Raw genomic sequence first — 16,533 nt, 5'->3', positions numbered from 1 at the left:
CTGCTCTTGTAACCACAGTACTTATATGGCTGGTGCAGTTCAGTTTCTGGTCAATGATAACCCCCAGGATATTGATTGTGCGGGTTTCAGCGATGGTAATGCCATTGAATGTCAAGGGGAGATGGTTGCATTCTCTCTTGTTGGAGATGGTTATTGCCTGGCACTTGTGTGGCACGAATGTAACTTGATATGGTGAAGATTGTGTGAGTTTGGTACTTAAGGCACAGCAGAGAAGGTGGAGTTAAAGTTCAGTGGAGGTGGGATGAGGTTGAGACACAGGGCATAACAGGATAAGGCAAGATGGGTGGTACAGCTGGTAAATGAGGAAGATGGGTATAAATTTGCTAACATTAAAAAATGCGATTATTACTAATCCCATGTAGGATTTGTTTCTACAAATGTCCCTGAATAATTACACTTTCGTGAATTATCTTATTCAACATAACGGCAGGTTGGTTTTGAATCCCCAAAAATGGGTTTGGATGAAGAAGGCCATCCTTCCAGTATGCCATCTGCATCATCTTCCTTTGCAGCATCCGCTTAGGCTATATGATTGGCAATGATTCTGGGGACTGAGAAATGAGTCCTGAACTTGGAAGATTGCAAATTATCTATTAAAAGTATATCAAAGGGTGTAACAAATGGCCTGACTTGTTAAGCTTGTTTTTTTACTCCCAAACCTTGGTAGGGCCGTATGAGGCAGCAATGGTGACCAGGTAATTTAAAGGTGAGAGTTAAAGGGGAGGCAGAATAACTAAAAGAGTAACAGCAGAATTAAAAGGGGAACAGAAGCATTAAAGAGTGTGTAAAAGAACTATGAAGGGGAACAGAAGAATTAAAATGGGATCAGGTGAAATAAAGTGAAAGCAAAACTATGGACGAGGGAGCAGCATTGAAGGGAGACAAGCAGAGAAAGAATTTGCATTGATATAGCCTCTTTCACAACCTGAGGATGTCCCAAAGAGCTTCACATCTTATAAAATACTTCTGAACAGTAATCATTGTTCTAACGTAGGAAACAATGGCAACTAATTTGCACACAGTAAGGCCCCACATAAAGGCAATTAAATAAATTTACCGTATCATCTATTTTAGATGTTGATTGAGGTTTAAATGTTGGCAGAAGCACCAAGAATCCTCCTCTCGTCCTTTGTGAATAGGTAAAGATGTTAAAAAAAACTGCTTTATTGAACCAATGGCAAGAAGTATAAAAGCAGAGGTCATGTTAAGCTTATGCAGTATGCTTCAGCAACAGTTAGAATATCATAACCAGATTTGGTTGCAATCCTTTAGAAAGGATGTCAAAGCCATGTCCCCATGGGTTCAGAAGAAATTGACTAAGATGATATCAGAGGCTTTAAAGAGGCATTAATTATGAGGAAAGATTAAATTAACTGGAGCTGTATTCACTAGATCACAGAAATTGCACAGCACAGCATACACTATTAGAATCAGCGGTGCAGAATCCATAATAATTTTTTAAAAGGATAACTTTAACACAGTATAGTGTAAGGACTGGGGATTGGGACTAAGTGAGACCTGGAACAGGTGCAAAGGACCAAATGCCTCCTCTCATGTTGTAAAAGTCTCTAATTCTATGGACCATAAATCTATAGACATTTACAACACTAAAGGATACTAATGAGCCCATCAGAAGAGCTATCTGTGTCAACTCTTCACTAAAGCACTCAAAATCTAATTCCCAAGCATTGTGCTCTGCTTCAAATGTTTCTTTACTTTTCCTTTGCCTCATCCATTCCTTGTGGCAAGGCAGTCCACACTCTAACTTCCCTCAAATTTCACCTAACCTTGCCCCTCACTCTCTTGGTGGCAATTTTAATTTGGCAATACCTTGTCACTGTCCAGCCAAAAGAAATTCTCCTTCTTGACATTTATCCGTCAATCAACATCACTAAAACAGATTAGCTAGGCATTATCACATGGCTGTTTGTGAGACCTTGCTGTGTGCAAATTGGCTGCAGTGTTCCCTGCATTGCAATATTGATGACAAGTCAAAAGTCCATCATTGGTTGTAAAGCACTTTGTGATATCCTGAGGTCATGAAAGGTGCTATATAAATGCAAGTCTTTCTTTTATTCACTCTATCAAAACCCTTTATCCTTTTAAGATGGTCTATTAAATAGCTTCTTTGGTTCCTCTGGTCCAATGAAAGTTGTCCCAGTATCACAAGGCTCTTCTCCTGAGTAGCTTCCCATGCCTGACATCATTCTGGTGAACCAATGCCGTACACCCTCGATTGCTCTTGGGGTACTCAAAATTGCCCATGGTAATCCAAGAACCTTCCAAACTCGCGACATCTTCCACCTAGAAGGACAAGGGCAGCAGATGTTTGGGAACACCACTACCTGCCAGTTCCCCTCCAAGTCACACACCATCCTGACTTGGAACTATATTGCCGTTCCTTCACTGTCGCTGGGTCAAAATCCTGGAACTCCCTTCCTAATAGCACTGTTGGTATATCTACCCCACATGGACTGCAGCAGTTCAAGAAGGCAGCTCACCACCACCGTCTCATGGGCAGTTATGGATGGGCAATAAATGCTAACCAGGCCAGCGACCAAGAAACAAATATTTTAAAAAAACTTAACCCCATGTCTTTGGATGTTGTTGACATGGGGCAGCATGTATATCAAGCAGAGCAGGGGTCAAAGATAGATACGTTGGGGGAAACTCCAGAGATAACAATGCAAGGGTGGAAGGAAAAGCCATTGCTGGAGATGCTCTGGCTATGATTTTTATAGGTAAGAATAGAACCAATTAATTGTAGTATCACTGGCATGATAGTGAAAGAGAGACACTAGAGCAGGATGAAACAAAAAGAAAGTGATGCATGCTAGGTGAATTCTTCAAGTGAGAACCAGGCCAAATACAATAAGTTGAGAGGGGAGGTGAAGAGGAAAATTAGACTGGCATATAGAGAATATGAGAACAGAATGGTAGTCAAAATAAAAGGGAACCCAAAAATCTTCTCCTGGGATGTAAATAGTAAGCGGGAAGTAAGAGGTGGAGTGGGGCCTATTAGGGGCAAAGAGGGTAGTATATGCTTAGAGGCACAGGGCCAAGGCTAATATACTTAATGAGTATTTTGTATCAGTGTTCACTAAGGAAATAGAGGCTGACAAAATATCAGTAGAAGCGGGGATGGTAGAGGCAAAGGATAGGATAAAAATTGAGAGGGAGGAGGTACTAAAAAGGCTGGCTCTGCTTAGTGTTGATAAGTTTCCTGGTCCAGATAGCTTGCATCCCAGATTGCTAAAGGAATTGGGGATGGACATAATGGAAGGGCGTACCATAATCTTCCCTGGCATCGGGGGAGCTGCTAGATGATTGGAGAGTGGCAAATGTGACACCCTTAATCAAACAAAGGGTGGAAGAACAGTCCTAGCAACTACAGGCCAGTTAGTTTAACATCAATGGTGGGCAAGGTTTTAGAAACAATAATCAGGGAAAAAATCAACACACATTTGGAGAGGTTTGAGTTAATAACGGAGAGCCAGCATGAATTTGTAAAAGGCAGATCATTCTTGATTAATCTAATTGAATTTTTAGATGAAATAACAGAGAAGGTTGATGAAGGCAATGCGGTGGATGTTGTTTATATGGATTTTAAGAAAGCATTTGATAAGGTACCATATAAAAGGCTGGTTAACAAATTGAGGCTCGTGGAATAGGAGGACGTGTCCAATTGGATAGAAAATTGGATTAAGGACAGAAAATAGCAAGTCACAGTAAATGGTTTTTTATCAGATGGTGGACAGTGGTGTTACCCTAAGGTCAGTGTTAGGACCACTTTTTTTTTGCTACATATAAATGACTTGGATCTTGGAATACAGAGTAGAATCTCAAAATTTGCCGATGACACCAATCTTGGAAATGTGGCAAACAGCGAGGATGATATGAACCACCTTCAACATAGATGGAGCGCAAGTAAAGCTGATGGAAGCGTTCAAGTATCTTGTTTACTGCACAAGATTCTGAGCCATACAACAGGGTAGTAATACTCTGTACACCTGGATTTTCATGGAAATGCACAAGGAGTGATTTGTTCAGACTTGTTCAGAGAGGCAGCCAAAAGAGCCGTTGGCTTTAGGCAAGCGATTGTCAATGCCTTTATTGATGGAGGCATCATTTGAAATAATGCTCCCCAAATATGTGAGGTAATTAAAAGCGTTGAGACTTTCACCATTGATATTGATCTGTGGTGGGTTATAATTTTCACAGGGGGGTTGGAACAGCTGTTTTGTTTTCTTCAGGCTGATGGTAAGGCCGAATATCTTTGCTGCTTCTGAGAAATGGTTCACGATGAGCTGTGTATGGGCCACAAGGGCACAGTCATCAGCAAAAAGAAGTCCCAAGATGCGCACTTCTGTGATCTTTGTAAATGCCAAGAGTCATCGTAGATTGAAAAGGCTGCCACTTGTTCGGAAGCGGATGTAAATAACCGGTGTCAAATCTCGCTTGGCTCCTGAAGCATCACACTGAAGAAGTTGGAAAAGAGGGTTGGTGCAAGAACACACTCTTGTTTTACATCATTGGAGATAGGGAAGCTGTCAGAGAGAGAGCTCCCTTCAGTTTCACCTGACATTACTGTCGTACGTGCAGCTGTCGGAGTCTGTTCGGTGGTGGGCAACCTAGTCTAGACAGTATCTCACACAGTCCATTCTGGCTGACAGTATCAAAGGCCTTTGTGAGGCCCATGAAGGAAACATATAAGCCCAAGTTCAGTTCCCTTTATCAAAAAGGAGGAGGTGTTGGGTGTCTTGCAAAGTATTAAGGTAGATAAGTCCCCAGAGCCTGATGGGATCTACCCTAGAATACTAAGGGAGGCAAGGGAAGAAATTGCTGGGGCCTTGACAGAAATCTTTGCATCCTCATTGGCTACAGGTGAGGACCCAGAGGACTGGAGAATAGCCAATATTGTGCCTTTGTTTAAGAACGGTGACAAGGATAATCCAGGAAATTATAGGCCAGTGAGCTTTACGTCAGTGGTAGGGAAACCATTAGAGAGGATTATTCAGGACAGGATTTACTCCCATTTGGAAATAAACAAACTTATTAGCAACAGACAGCATAGTTTTATGAAGGGGAGGTTGTGTCTTACTAATTTGATTGAGTTTTTTGAGGAAGTGACGAAGATGATTGATGAAGGAAGGGCAGTGGATGTTATCTATATGGACTTTAGTAAAGCCTTTGACAAGGTCCCGCATGGCAGACTGGTACAAAAGGTAAAGTCACACGGGATCAGAGGTGAGCTGGCAAGATGAATACAGAACTGGCTCAGTCATAGAAGACAGAGGGGAGCAGTGGAAGGGTGCTTTTCTGAATGGAGGGATGTGACCAGTGGTGTTCCGCAGTGATCAGTGCTGGGACCTTTGCTGTTTGTAGTATATATAAATGATTTGGAGGAAAATGTAGCTGGTCTGATTAGTAAGTTTGCGGATGACACAAAGGTTGGTGGAGTTGCGGATAATGATGAGGATTGTCAGAGGATACAGCAGGATATAGATCGGTTGGAGACTTGGGCAGAGAAATGGCAGATGGAGTTTAATTCGGACAAATGTGAGGTACTGCATTTTGGAAGGTCTAATGCAGGTGGGAGGTATACAGTAAATGGCAGAATCCTTAGGAGTATTGACAGGCAGAGAGATCTGGGCGTACAGGTCCACAGGTCACTGAAAGTGGCAACACAGGTGGATAAGGTAGTCAAGAAGGCATACGGCATGCTTGCCTTCATCGGTCCGGGCATAGAGTATAAAAATTGGCAAGTTATGTTGCAGCTGTACAGAACCTTAGTTAGGCCACACTTAGAATATTGCGTGCAATTCTGGTCGCCACACTACCAGAAGGACGTGGAGGCTTTGGAGAGGGTACAGAGGAGGTTTACCAGGATGTTGCCTGGTCTGGAGGGCATTAGCTATGAGGAAAGGTTGGAAAAACTCGGATTGTTTTCACTGGAACGATGGAGGTGGAGGGATGACAGGATAGAGGTTTACAAAGCTATGAGCGGCATGGACAGAGTGGATAGTCAGAAGCTTTTTCCCAGGGTGGAAGAGTCAGTTACTAGGGGACATAGGTTTAAGGTGCGAGGGGCAAAGTTTAGAGGGGATGTGCGAGGCAAGTTTTTTACACAGAGGGTGGTGAGTGCCTGGAACTTGCTGCCAGGGGAGGTGGTGGAAGCAGATACGATAGCGACATTTAAGAGACATCTTGACAAATACATGAATAGGAAGGGAATAGAGGGATATGGGCCCCGGAAGTGCAGAAGGTGTTAGTTTACACAGGCATCAAGATCAGCGCAGGCTTGGAGGGCCGAATGGCCTGTTCCTGTGCTGTACTGGTCTTTGTTCTTTGCATTTTTCTTGGATCTATCTAATCCACACAGACTCTCAGGGAGAGGTTCTTTGGCAATTGTTCATACAAATCTGTTTAGGAGTACTCTTGCTAAGATTTTGTCAGCAATGGAGAGCAATTTGAACAGTCCAAATTTTCCCCCTTGTTTTTGTAGAGGGCAACAATCACTACATCGTGAAGATCCTGTGGCACTGTCTCTTTCTCTCAGCAAACTGTAAACAGCTCTGTGAGCTTGTGGAGAAGTGCACTTCCTCCTTGCTTGTAGATCTCTGCTGGAACACCGTCAATTCCCAGAGCCACGTGGGATTTCCAGAGTGTTATAGCACTTGTGATCTCTTTGCAGATTGGGGTTCATCCAATTCAAATTTTGGCCAGAATTTTACTTTGAGGCGGTGGTCCTGCCCACTAGCTAAAAAGTCAGGCATGAGCCTACCTCCGCCTGCATTTTGGGCCATTTTATGCCAGGTTTGAAAGATCAGAGTTATCTTTTGAACTTTTAGGGTGCCAAGTACCTATAGGCAATATTTTTGTGAGGCTCCACCATGGCTCAAATGCACCATCCTCATAATTTGTAAGCACATTCACTGCTAGTAAGGCAATATGCCAGAAGCAGAGCTTTGCAAAATAACCCCCGTAACGTACCATAAATAAAAATAGAAAATGCTAGAAATACTCAGCAGGTCTGGCAGTATCTATGGAGAGAGAAACAGAGTTAATGTTTCTAATCTGGGACCTTTCATCAGAATTGAGCAAGGATAGAAATGTAATAGGTTTTGAGCAAGTGAAAGGTTAGAAATGTAATAGTTTCCAGAAGGGACGGAAAAGGATGAGAGCAGAAGTGTGTGAATTAGAACGGAAATGGTTGAGGGCCCTGTCAACCGTGGTGGGGAGGGAATCCACAGTTGAGAAAAGAGGAAGACATATCAGAAGCACTAGTATGGAAGGCTGCATCATCCAAACACATGCAACAGAAATGAAGAAACTGGGAGAATGGAATAGAGTCCGAAGCAGAGTGTGAGGAAATGTCGTCAAAGTAGCTGTGGGAGTCCGTGGGCTGATAGTAAATATTGGTTGATAGCCTATCCCCAGAAATGGAGACAGAGAAGTCAAGGAAGGGAAGGGAAAAGTCAGAGATGGGCCATGTGAAGGTGAGAAGGGTGGAAATTGGAAGCTAGGACAATGAAATTTTTCAGTTCAGGCCGAGAGCAGGAAGCAGCACCGATACAGTCATCAATGCACCGATAAAAGAGGTGAGAGAGGGGACCTGTGTAGGACTGGAACAAGGAATGTTCCACATATCCCACAAAAAGGCAGGCATAGCTAGGATCCATGCGGTTACCTACAGCAACACCTTTTATTTGTAGTAAGTGAGTGGAGTTGAAGGAGAAGCTGTTCAATGTGAGAACAAATTCAACCAGGCGCAGGAGGGTGGTGGTGGATGGGGACTGGTTGAGTCTTTGTTCTCAGAAGAAGCGTAAAGCCCTCAGACTGTCCTGGTGGGGTTGAGGTGTAGAGGGATTGGACGTCCATGGGAAAAAGGAGATGGTTAGGACAAGGAAACTGGAAACTGATGAAGTGACGGAGGACACTGGACAAGTCATGGATGGAGGTAGAGATTGGGCAAGGGGAGAAAAAGATAGAGTTGAGATCGGAAGAAATCAGTTCAGTGTGGCAGGAGCTGGCTGAAACAATGGGTCTACCAGGGCAGTCCTGTTTGTGGATTTTTGGAAGAGGTTAGAAGTGGACCGTGCAAGTTTGGGCAAATATGAGGTTGGTGGCCATGAGAGAAGACCTCCAGAGGAGATGAAGTCAGTGCTAGTCCTGGAGACAGTGGCTTGATGTTCGGTGTTGGGGTCATGGTCCAGGGAGAAGTGTCAGAAAGTTGGTGTTTGCTAGGCAGAGGTCAGTATGTCAGACAACAACAGCACCGCCCTTATCAGCAGGTTTGATGATGATGTTAAGGCTGGACCTGAGAGAATGGAGTGCAGCAAAATCAGAGGGAGATGGGTTAGAGGGATGCAGAGAAATTGAGATGGTCAATGTCACGCTGGTAGTTCTCAACGAAAAGATTGAGAGAGAGTAAGAGGTCAGAGAGAGGGATCCAGGTAGAGTGATAATACCGGAGGCGGGTAAAAGGATCCTCTGAGCGGGGAGAGGACTTTTGGCCAAAGAAGTGAGCATGCAGGTGAAGGCAAAAGAATAAGAGCTCAGCATCATGCCTAGCTTGGAATTCATTGAGTTGGGGGCAGAGAGGATGAAGCTGAGGCCTTTGCCTCAGACAGAGTCAGAGTGGGGAAAGATGAAGGTATCATGAATACAGGGCAAGGAGTGAGATTCGAAAAAGGGTCAGGGTCAGAGGGAAGGGAAGGGGAAGAAAGATCCAGAGGAATGTTGATACCCATGAATTGTTGAAGCTTGCGATCCTTCACACCTGAAAAGCAAAGCAGGTTGCTTGTTTAAGCAAAGACAACCCAATATCTGCTATCACGCTCACTGCTACTAAGAGCAATGTGCCAGCAGACCTTTGCAAAATAGCCCCTGTAACTTACATTTATTGCAAAATGTAGAATGATATTTCTCTGTGCAAAATATTTAGTGCACTGGTTACTATGCTTGCGTCAAATTCCTGTGTGTGCCACTTTAATTATGTTGGTCAGGCATCATCTGCGGAGAGAAATAAACAAAGTTAACATTTCAGGTCAATGACCTTTCATCAGAACTAAAACTAGCACAGAATCAAGTTCTGATGAAAGTTGGTCAATCTGAATCATTGGGCTGAATGTTCCTATGGGCTTTGGGATCCCGACGTCAGGACCACATGGGGGGTCCCAATCCCGGCAGCTTGCCCGGCGGTACAATCTTTACTGGAGGTGGCCTCCTAATTGGCTGCCTCAGCACTTGCCATCCTATTAAGGACAGTGGCCGGGCTCTCAATACTGCAGGGCCAATCAGAGGGCCGCTGGCTCTGGAGCCTCAACAGCCCCACTGAGAGAGGTGGGTGTTGCTGAGGCAGGTCAGGGACAGCAAGATCACCTCAACATGGAGCCGGCGTTGGAGGTGTGGATCCAAATCAAAAATGATGAGGGGCAAAGCCATTAGGCCCCTTGGAGCAGAGGAGAAACCCGGCTGCATCGTTTGGACTGCGGGTGTGACCTTTCATGCCTGCGGCGCCCTCTTTGGGGCATGGAGCCTCCAGTTCTGCCGGCCCCCCAGCCTGCCGCAGGGAGGCTGCCTCCACGGAGATGGCGGCCTCTGCACATGGCGGGGGGGCTGCTCCGCTGGCACCAAAATGCTGTCAAGTCATCTAAATCAGTCTGTATTCATCTCATTTGGCTGCCCACCTCAGTCGTGACAGCAGCCGAACCAGGTCCCCGCCCACCCGTGGGAAACTCCCCTTGTGGCGAGAGTGCATCGGGGGCAGCCTTCCCAACATGGCTCCGCGCTATTTTCCTGGAAGCCCCTGCCTCCAAGTCCGCCATCAAGGGGCTGGGGAAATCCAGCCCAACTCTGTTTCTCTCTCCACAGATGCTGCCTAACCTGCTGCGTATTTATAGCATTTTGTGTTTTTATTTCAGATTTTGGGCTTCCCATTCTTCTTTCATTTTATTCTATTTATGTTGTTAATTCCAGTTAGATAACTTTTATTAAGATAGTGCAAACTAGAATTTCATGCAAACACCTCCACCTTCCAGACTAAAATTCATCCAACCTGGACTGCTCAGTAATAATGACATAGTCCCAGGGCATGAAGTGGTACTAATAAAACAGTACACACAATTGTATGAGCAGGCTCAGTGCAGTTGTGTATTCTCTTGTAAATGCTGTGTGAGCATAATATACATCAACTGCAATATGTAAATCAGTGCAACATTCTGAAAATAGAGTTGTTGGGGCCTGCTCGGAAAGCCGTAGTCACTGAAAACTGTTTCGTAGCAATGGGTTGCTAATAATATATCAAAGCCCAGAAATTCGATTGCCGTGATCCTGCTTTATGCCTGTGAGTACCCGACATGGTGGGAGGCGTGTAAGTGCTCAGTCCACACTAGGAATGCACCACGTACCATATTGGGTCAGCGGTTGGAATCATTTAAAAGCCTCTTTGTCATAGGGCCCTCCGCTTGTCTTGGACCTGTTTGTGAAAATGGTCTGCCCCAGCACCTGACTCGTTACATGATAAACTTGCTCAGCAACCTGTGGCCTTAACAGAAATGCTGTTTAAAGGGTTTATCCATTATAAACAGTTTAGTCGCTGGTTTGTCACACATACGCAATAAACACACACACAAATAGAGGCAGAGGAGGAGAAAGAATTAAAGGGGAAAGGTTTGAAGTAATAGATGGAGTTCAGTTACTGGTTTTGGGTTGGATGTAAAGTCTTTGTGAAGTTATGTCTTGCAGTTCTCCTTGGGGCCCAGTGCACACTTTCAAGCTTGCTTCGCTGATCTTCTGTCTTGAGGCTTAAGTTACTTCTGTGGGTCCCTGGAACTTTTCATGAGAGAGAGAGAGAGACAGAGAGAGAACTTCCTAATTGAAGTTCAATTGCAGTCTCTTCCAAAAACTCTTCTGTGAGCACAATTCAATTAACTCCAGGATGGTCAGCAGGTTAGTAATGTGACTAGCCTTTTGCTTGAGACAGCCTCGCCTGCGAGGTCTTGTGGATTCCTCACAGCTTGCCTGACACTGTCAGTGTGTAGGGGTGCGGGGGGAGGGGGGGGTGGTGAAATGCTGGCTCTTACACATTCAATGACTCTCAATGTCTCTTGATCATTACTATTGACAAAACCCATCTGACTGAATCCAGGAGTACTCCCATTGTCTCTCCATGCCACTGTCTTTTAGGATGTGCAGCCATGTTTTCAGCCACTGTTCTGTGGTCTTTTTAAAACAAGTTATTTCAATGTCCAGTAAACATTCTGTCATGCTGGGCCCCCATCTGCCAAGAATGAGCCACATTAATTTTGTCATGATTTTAACCTGTTGCTGGAATGAAGAAAGGACTTGTTAAACAGATCAGCCGTGGCTGGAAAAGACATTTGCATGTTAACAGACAGTGATTGGAAGGACAAAGGACCATTCCCTTACATATTCAACCTACAATGGATCTTGATCACCAGGTATTGTGTGTACGAGGAACATTCCAGAGACTGCTATAATCCAAGACGAGGTCACACCAGTTAGTCACATGACTAACCTGCTTGGCAAACTGGGTTTTTCTGAATTGTACAAACAATTTGAACTCAGAGTGTCTGTCTGGTCCTGGACTGAGAAGATCTCTCCCGTCTGCTCCCATCTCTTTCTCACAAGCCTCTGAATCCACTGAAGACACATGAACCCCAAGAAAGAAAAGTCTCCTACAGCAAACAAGGTTTAAGAAGAATACTGGGCCCCAACAAAAAGCAAGATCTACCTACAATCAAGGACTCTACAGTGAGCTCGAAGAACCATAACAACAACTCGTTAGATATTGCCTCAAATTTTTCCACTTTATTTTTCTTCGCTCTTTTCTGTCTCTATTTGCATATATGTATCGCATATGCATACTAGGATGGGGCACGTCATGTATCTGTAGGCGTTAACCAAATTAGAGTTTAAGTTTAATAAATTTCAACTTTTCTTCCTTCAACTTAAGAAAGCCTGTTTATGCTGGTTTCTTTGCCTTATAATTGGAAAGCAGCGAACAAGGAATCACCATGGAGAAGCTAAAAACAGTGTGTTTAAAAATAAAACCCTGTTACAGTAAGACCAGGTGAAGGCTGGGAGGGACCCCTAGACACCTTTCTCACCTGGTGGTAACAGTTCAAATAATAATGTTCCATACGACAAAATTAATATGTCTCATTTTGGCAGCTGTGGTTTCCGTCACACTTATATGTTTCAATAGGATCACGTTTCATTCTCCTAAACTTCAATGAGTATAGGCCCAACCTGCTCATTCTATCCTCATATGCTGACCCAGGTGGCTGTGTGTCACTAACAAGAGCACTGGCGGAATGGACAGCTGGAAGCAGCTATGCTTTCATCATGAGAGAGGACAGCAGATGCCTCTCTCATGGAGCCAACTTCACTCATCCAGGACAAGCACCTCAGCACTACTGCAGCTATGCATGAGGACAGAGTTCAGGAGTAATACTCTACAAGTCCCCATTAGCACTGCTTCCCCCTCACAGAAAATTGATAGTAGCCTTTGCTGCTATGAGAACTGTCAGAGATGTTAGCAAAGGCTGCATCGTGCTGTGCATCACTGTTGTATTCATGGAGCTGGCCACTCACTCCAAGTTGGACAGGGTTCTTCGTCTCCACATGAAGTTCCAAAATAAATTTGAGCTGGACTTCTTCATACTCTGATCTGTTGTGTGCCAGTGGGCTGAGAGGCTGCCCAGCGTACCTAGCATTTCCAGGTGAATGCCCATCTGCCTTACTGGGTAGCTTGGGCCCATGCAGTCTCCATCTGAGTCCTCTGCAGCAGAGATAATATGTGATCTGGCCCTCTGGTGAGCCTCTGACCACATGTTGTGTCCAAACTCCGCCTGCAAGAAAGAAGGGAATGCGTTCTGTCAAAGGAGTTTTGTTTTTTTATTTGAAAGTTTAGAATTATGTGTGTTTTTAAAAAGACAGAAAAAGTATTTTCTGTGAACATTGAATGCTGAAACTTGGTGTTTGAACTGAGTGGGACAGACTGCAAGACCCCTGTTCCAAACAACAGCAAGGGGAATGACAGGTCACATGACTTGATTGTTAGCGTTTCAGTTTGACTTCTGCATTGCAACAGACCAGTGAACTGGACAGGCAAAGAGGCAGAACAAACTGGCTGGGACCTGTTTTTTGCAGACTAGATAAAAAAAGAACTCTCCCTGAAAAAGGCTGACCTCTCTTGTAAAAAGAAATTCTACATTTGAGGTGGTGGCTGTGGTCTACCTGGAGAGAGAAAAAGACCTCTGGAGAGGAAAAGACCAGGAAAAGAGGAGTTGCTGCTCTCTGTGGGGAAGGCTGCTTTGCTGAGGTTGCAGATTCATATTGCCTCTGGTCTCTGAAAGGTCTCTGCCTCAAGAGTGATTCCAGTTGCCTCTTATGTTTTGGGATATCCTGAAAGCACAAGAAACCTTCTATTGCTAAACTGCTGTTTTAAAACCCAAGTAGACCTGTTGCTACACCCTTTGCTGAAAGAACTGCGTGACGCCTACTGCAGACAAAGTGCTGTGAACGCCTACCCATCACTGACTGTTCATCAACCCCACCTGGAGAGACTTCAAGTGAATTCTGACGAATCACTCTGGGACATCTCACTGACGCAGAAATGTCCTACCAGAACGTGACAACTTAATTATTTTATTATGCCTCAGAAACAGTTGTAAACGAAAACATTCTTTTCTCACGGTTTAACCATTTTTAAAAATGTATATGTGTGTACATGAGGTTTAGAAAGAATAAGAAGTTTGAAAATAATCCTTTCACATATAGAGTTTCTCATTATTGTTTAAGACTTAGTTTATTACTAAATAGTTAATTTTATTGTTGCTTAAAGAAACCAGGTTTGGTGTGCTTTATTCTGGGGGACAAATAGAGTGATTAATTTGGCTATTTTCCGATTGGTGGGAAACTTTACTAATATACTATGACCTGTGGAGTAGTGGGACTGAATTAACAGTGCATTACTCCCACCTTGGTTGTAACAGTTCATAACATTCTTATGAAGTGTTTAGAGAATGTGCCTCTCTTAGGCAAATAGTTTTCATGGAACTTTTAAGATATGTGATGTGGGGCAGTAAGGGTTGCAATACTGGTGAGATTATAAGGTGCAGATTGTGTGAGTATGAGGAGGCAAGGAAAGGGAAGTGGAAGTGGGGAGTATTGTGAGTAGTGATGCTGGAGATGGTGGCAGTGAACAGAGAGTAAGAGAGCAGGATTCCTCCCTAGACAACTCACACCAAATATATCAAATCTAATGCCTTCAATTGAGATTCATGGTGAAGTGTTGGAAAATGTCCCTCACTTCCCATATCTTGGAAGCTATCTATCCCACAAATCTGACATTGATGAAGTGGTACACCACTGAATCCAATGTGCTGGCTCAGCAACTCACCAAGGCTCCTTCGACAGCACCTTCCAAACCCACGACCTCCGCCACCTAGAAGGACAAGGGAAGCAGATGCATGGGAACACCACCCCACCTGCAAGTTCCTCTCCAAGCCACACATTATCCTGACTTGGAACTATATCACTGTTCCTTCACTGTCAATGGGTCAAAATTTGTGAACTCCCTTCCTAACAGCACTGTTGGTGTACCTACACTCCAAGGATTGCAGTGATTCAAGAAGGCAGCTCACTACCACCTTCTCAATGTCAATTAGGGATGAGCAATAAATGCTGGCCTAGTCAGCGATGCCCACATCCCATGAACGAATAAATAAAAGCCTATGATAAATGCAGCTATACAAAGCACTGGTTAGACCATACCTGGAGTACTGTGAGCTGTTCTGGACATGACACCTTAAGAAGGATATATTGGCCTTGGAGGGATTGCAGTGTAGATTTACTAGAATGATACCTTTACTCACAGGGTTAAATTGCGAGGGGAGATTATACAAACTAGAGTTGTGTTCCCTTGAATTTAGATGGTTTAGGGTTGATTTGATTAAAATTTTCAAGATATTAAGGGGAACAGATAGGGTAGGTTTTCACTGGGGTTCTTACACTGTAGGACAAGGGGGTGGCATAGTCTAAACTTTGGAGCTAGACCTTTCAGGAGTGAAGTCTACATGAAAAGAGTGGTAGAAGTTTGGAACTCTCTCCCACAATCAGCAATTGATGCTGGACCAATTGTTAATTTTAAAACTGAGATTGATAGATTTTTGTTAACCAAAGGTATTACAGGATATGGGGAGTTAGGTGGCTGTCAGCCATGACCTCAGCATGTTATAGTGCGGGAGATGTCTGTGCTTCAGTAGGACATCCTCATGGAAATCTGCCACCTGCTGTAGCTATAACTGCAACCTCAGAGCAAGGCAAGGGCCACATTGTGAGTGATTGTGAAGGTGACCATGCAGATGAACTTTTATGCATCTAGCTCCTTCCAGGTTGGAGCTGGAGATACTTGCAACATTGCATAAGGGAGGTCACTAAGGTGCTTTATCAATTAGAACTAATTACATTTCATCCACTGTTGCCAGAATGAAGCAGGCAGAGGGAGCACAAAGCTTTGTTAGGATTGCAGACTTCCCCATGGTGCAGGGTGACATTGACTGCACACACATCACTTTGCAAGCACTGCATGCCAACTCTGCCCAATACTGGAATTGAAGGGGATTTCACCCCTTTCAATGTCCATCTGATGTGTGACCATATGCAGCAAATCATGCAGGTCAATGCCCAGTATCATGGCAGTAGTCGTAATACATACGAATTAGGAGCAGGAGTAGGCCATTCAGCTCCTCGAGCCTGCTCCGCCATTCTATAAGATCATGGCTGATCTGATGGTAACCTTGACTCCACATTCCTGCCTACCCCCAGTAACTTTTCACCCCCTTGCTTAACAAGAATCTATCTACCTCTGCCTTATAAAATATTTAAATTTAAATATTTGAAGACTCTGCTTCCACCTTCATTCTGCGCCCGTGCGCTGTGCCAGCTTCATCTGAGCAACTACGGCAAGCCAAAGGGCGGTTACTGGGCGACAAGGGCTATCCACTGACTGCATGGTTCCTGACTCCGGTGTGAAACCCGCGCAAATGTGTGTTGCATGCAGACAATGAAAGCCATGCTGCCACATGAAATGTGATACAGCAGACCATTGGTGTGCTGAAACAATGCTTCTGTTGCCTGGACTACTCTGGAGGAGACCTCAATGGAGTGGGAGTCAAGATTTGCGGTGGACTGCTGCATGGTGCACAAACTCACCATCATGAAGGGATAGCCCAGCCACCAAGCAAGCAGCTGAGAAGCATGAGGTGAAGGAGGAGGAGTAGGAGCATGAGGAGAAAGAAGAGGAAGAGGAGTAATAGGAAAGCAGGAGACAATCTACACAGCCCCTTCTGCACGAGTGTTCCGTGAAGAACTCAACCAAGTGTGATACTGGTAACCATGACCCCAATTCCCTATTCACCAGCAGTCCCACACTTTACCTTCCCTCTGTCACTGACCATCAAAATGTCTGCTTGGCCACAA

Source organism: Heterodontus francisci, chromosome 2 (assembly GCF_036365525.1).
Source record: "Heterodontus francisci isolate sHetFra1 chromosome 2, sHetFra1.hap1, whole genome shotgun sequence".
NCBI classification, from domain to species: Eukaryota; Metazoa; Chordata; class Chondrichthyes; order Heterodontiformes; family Heterodontidae; genus Heterodontus; species Heterodontus francisci.
The sequence above is the reverse complement of the archived record's forward strand: the minus strand, read 5'-3'. Positions refer to the sequence as shown.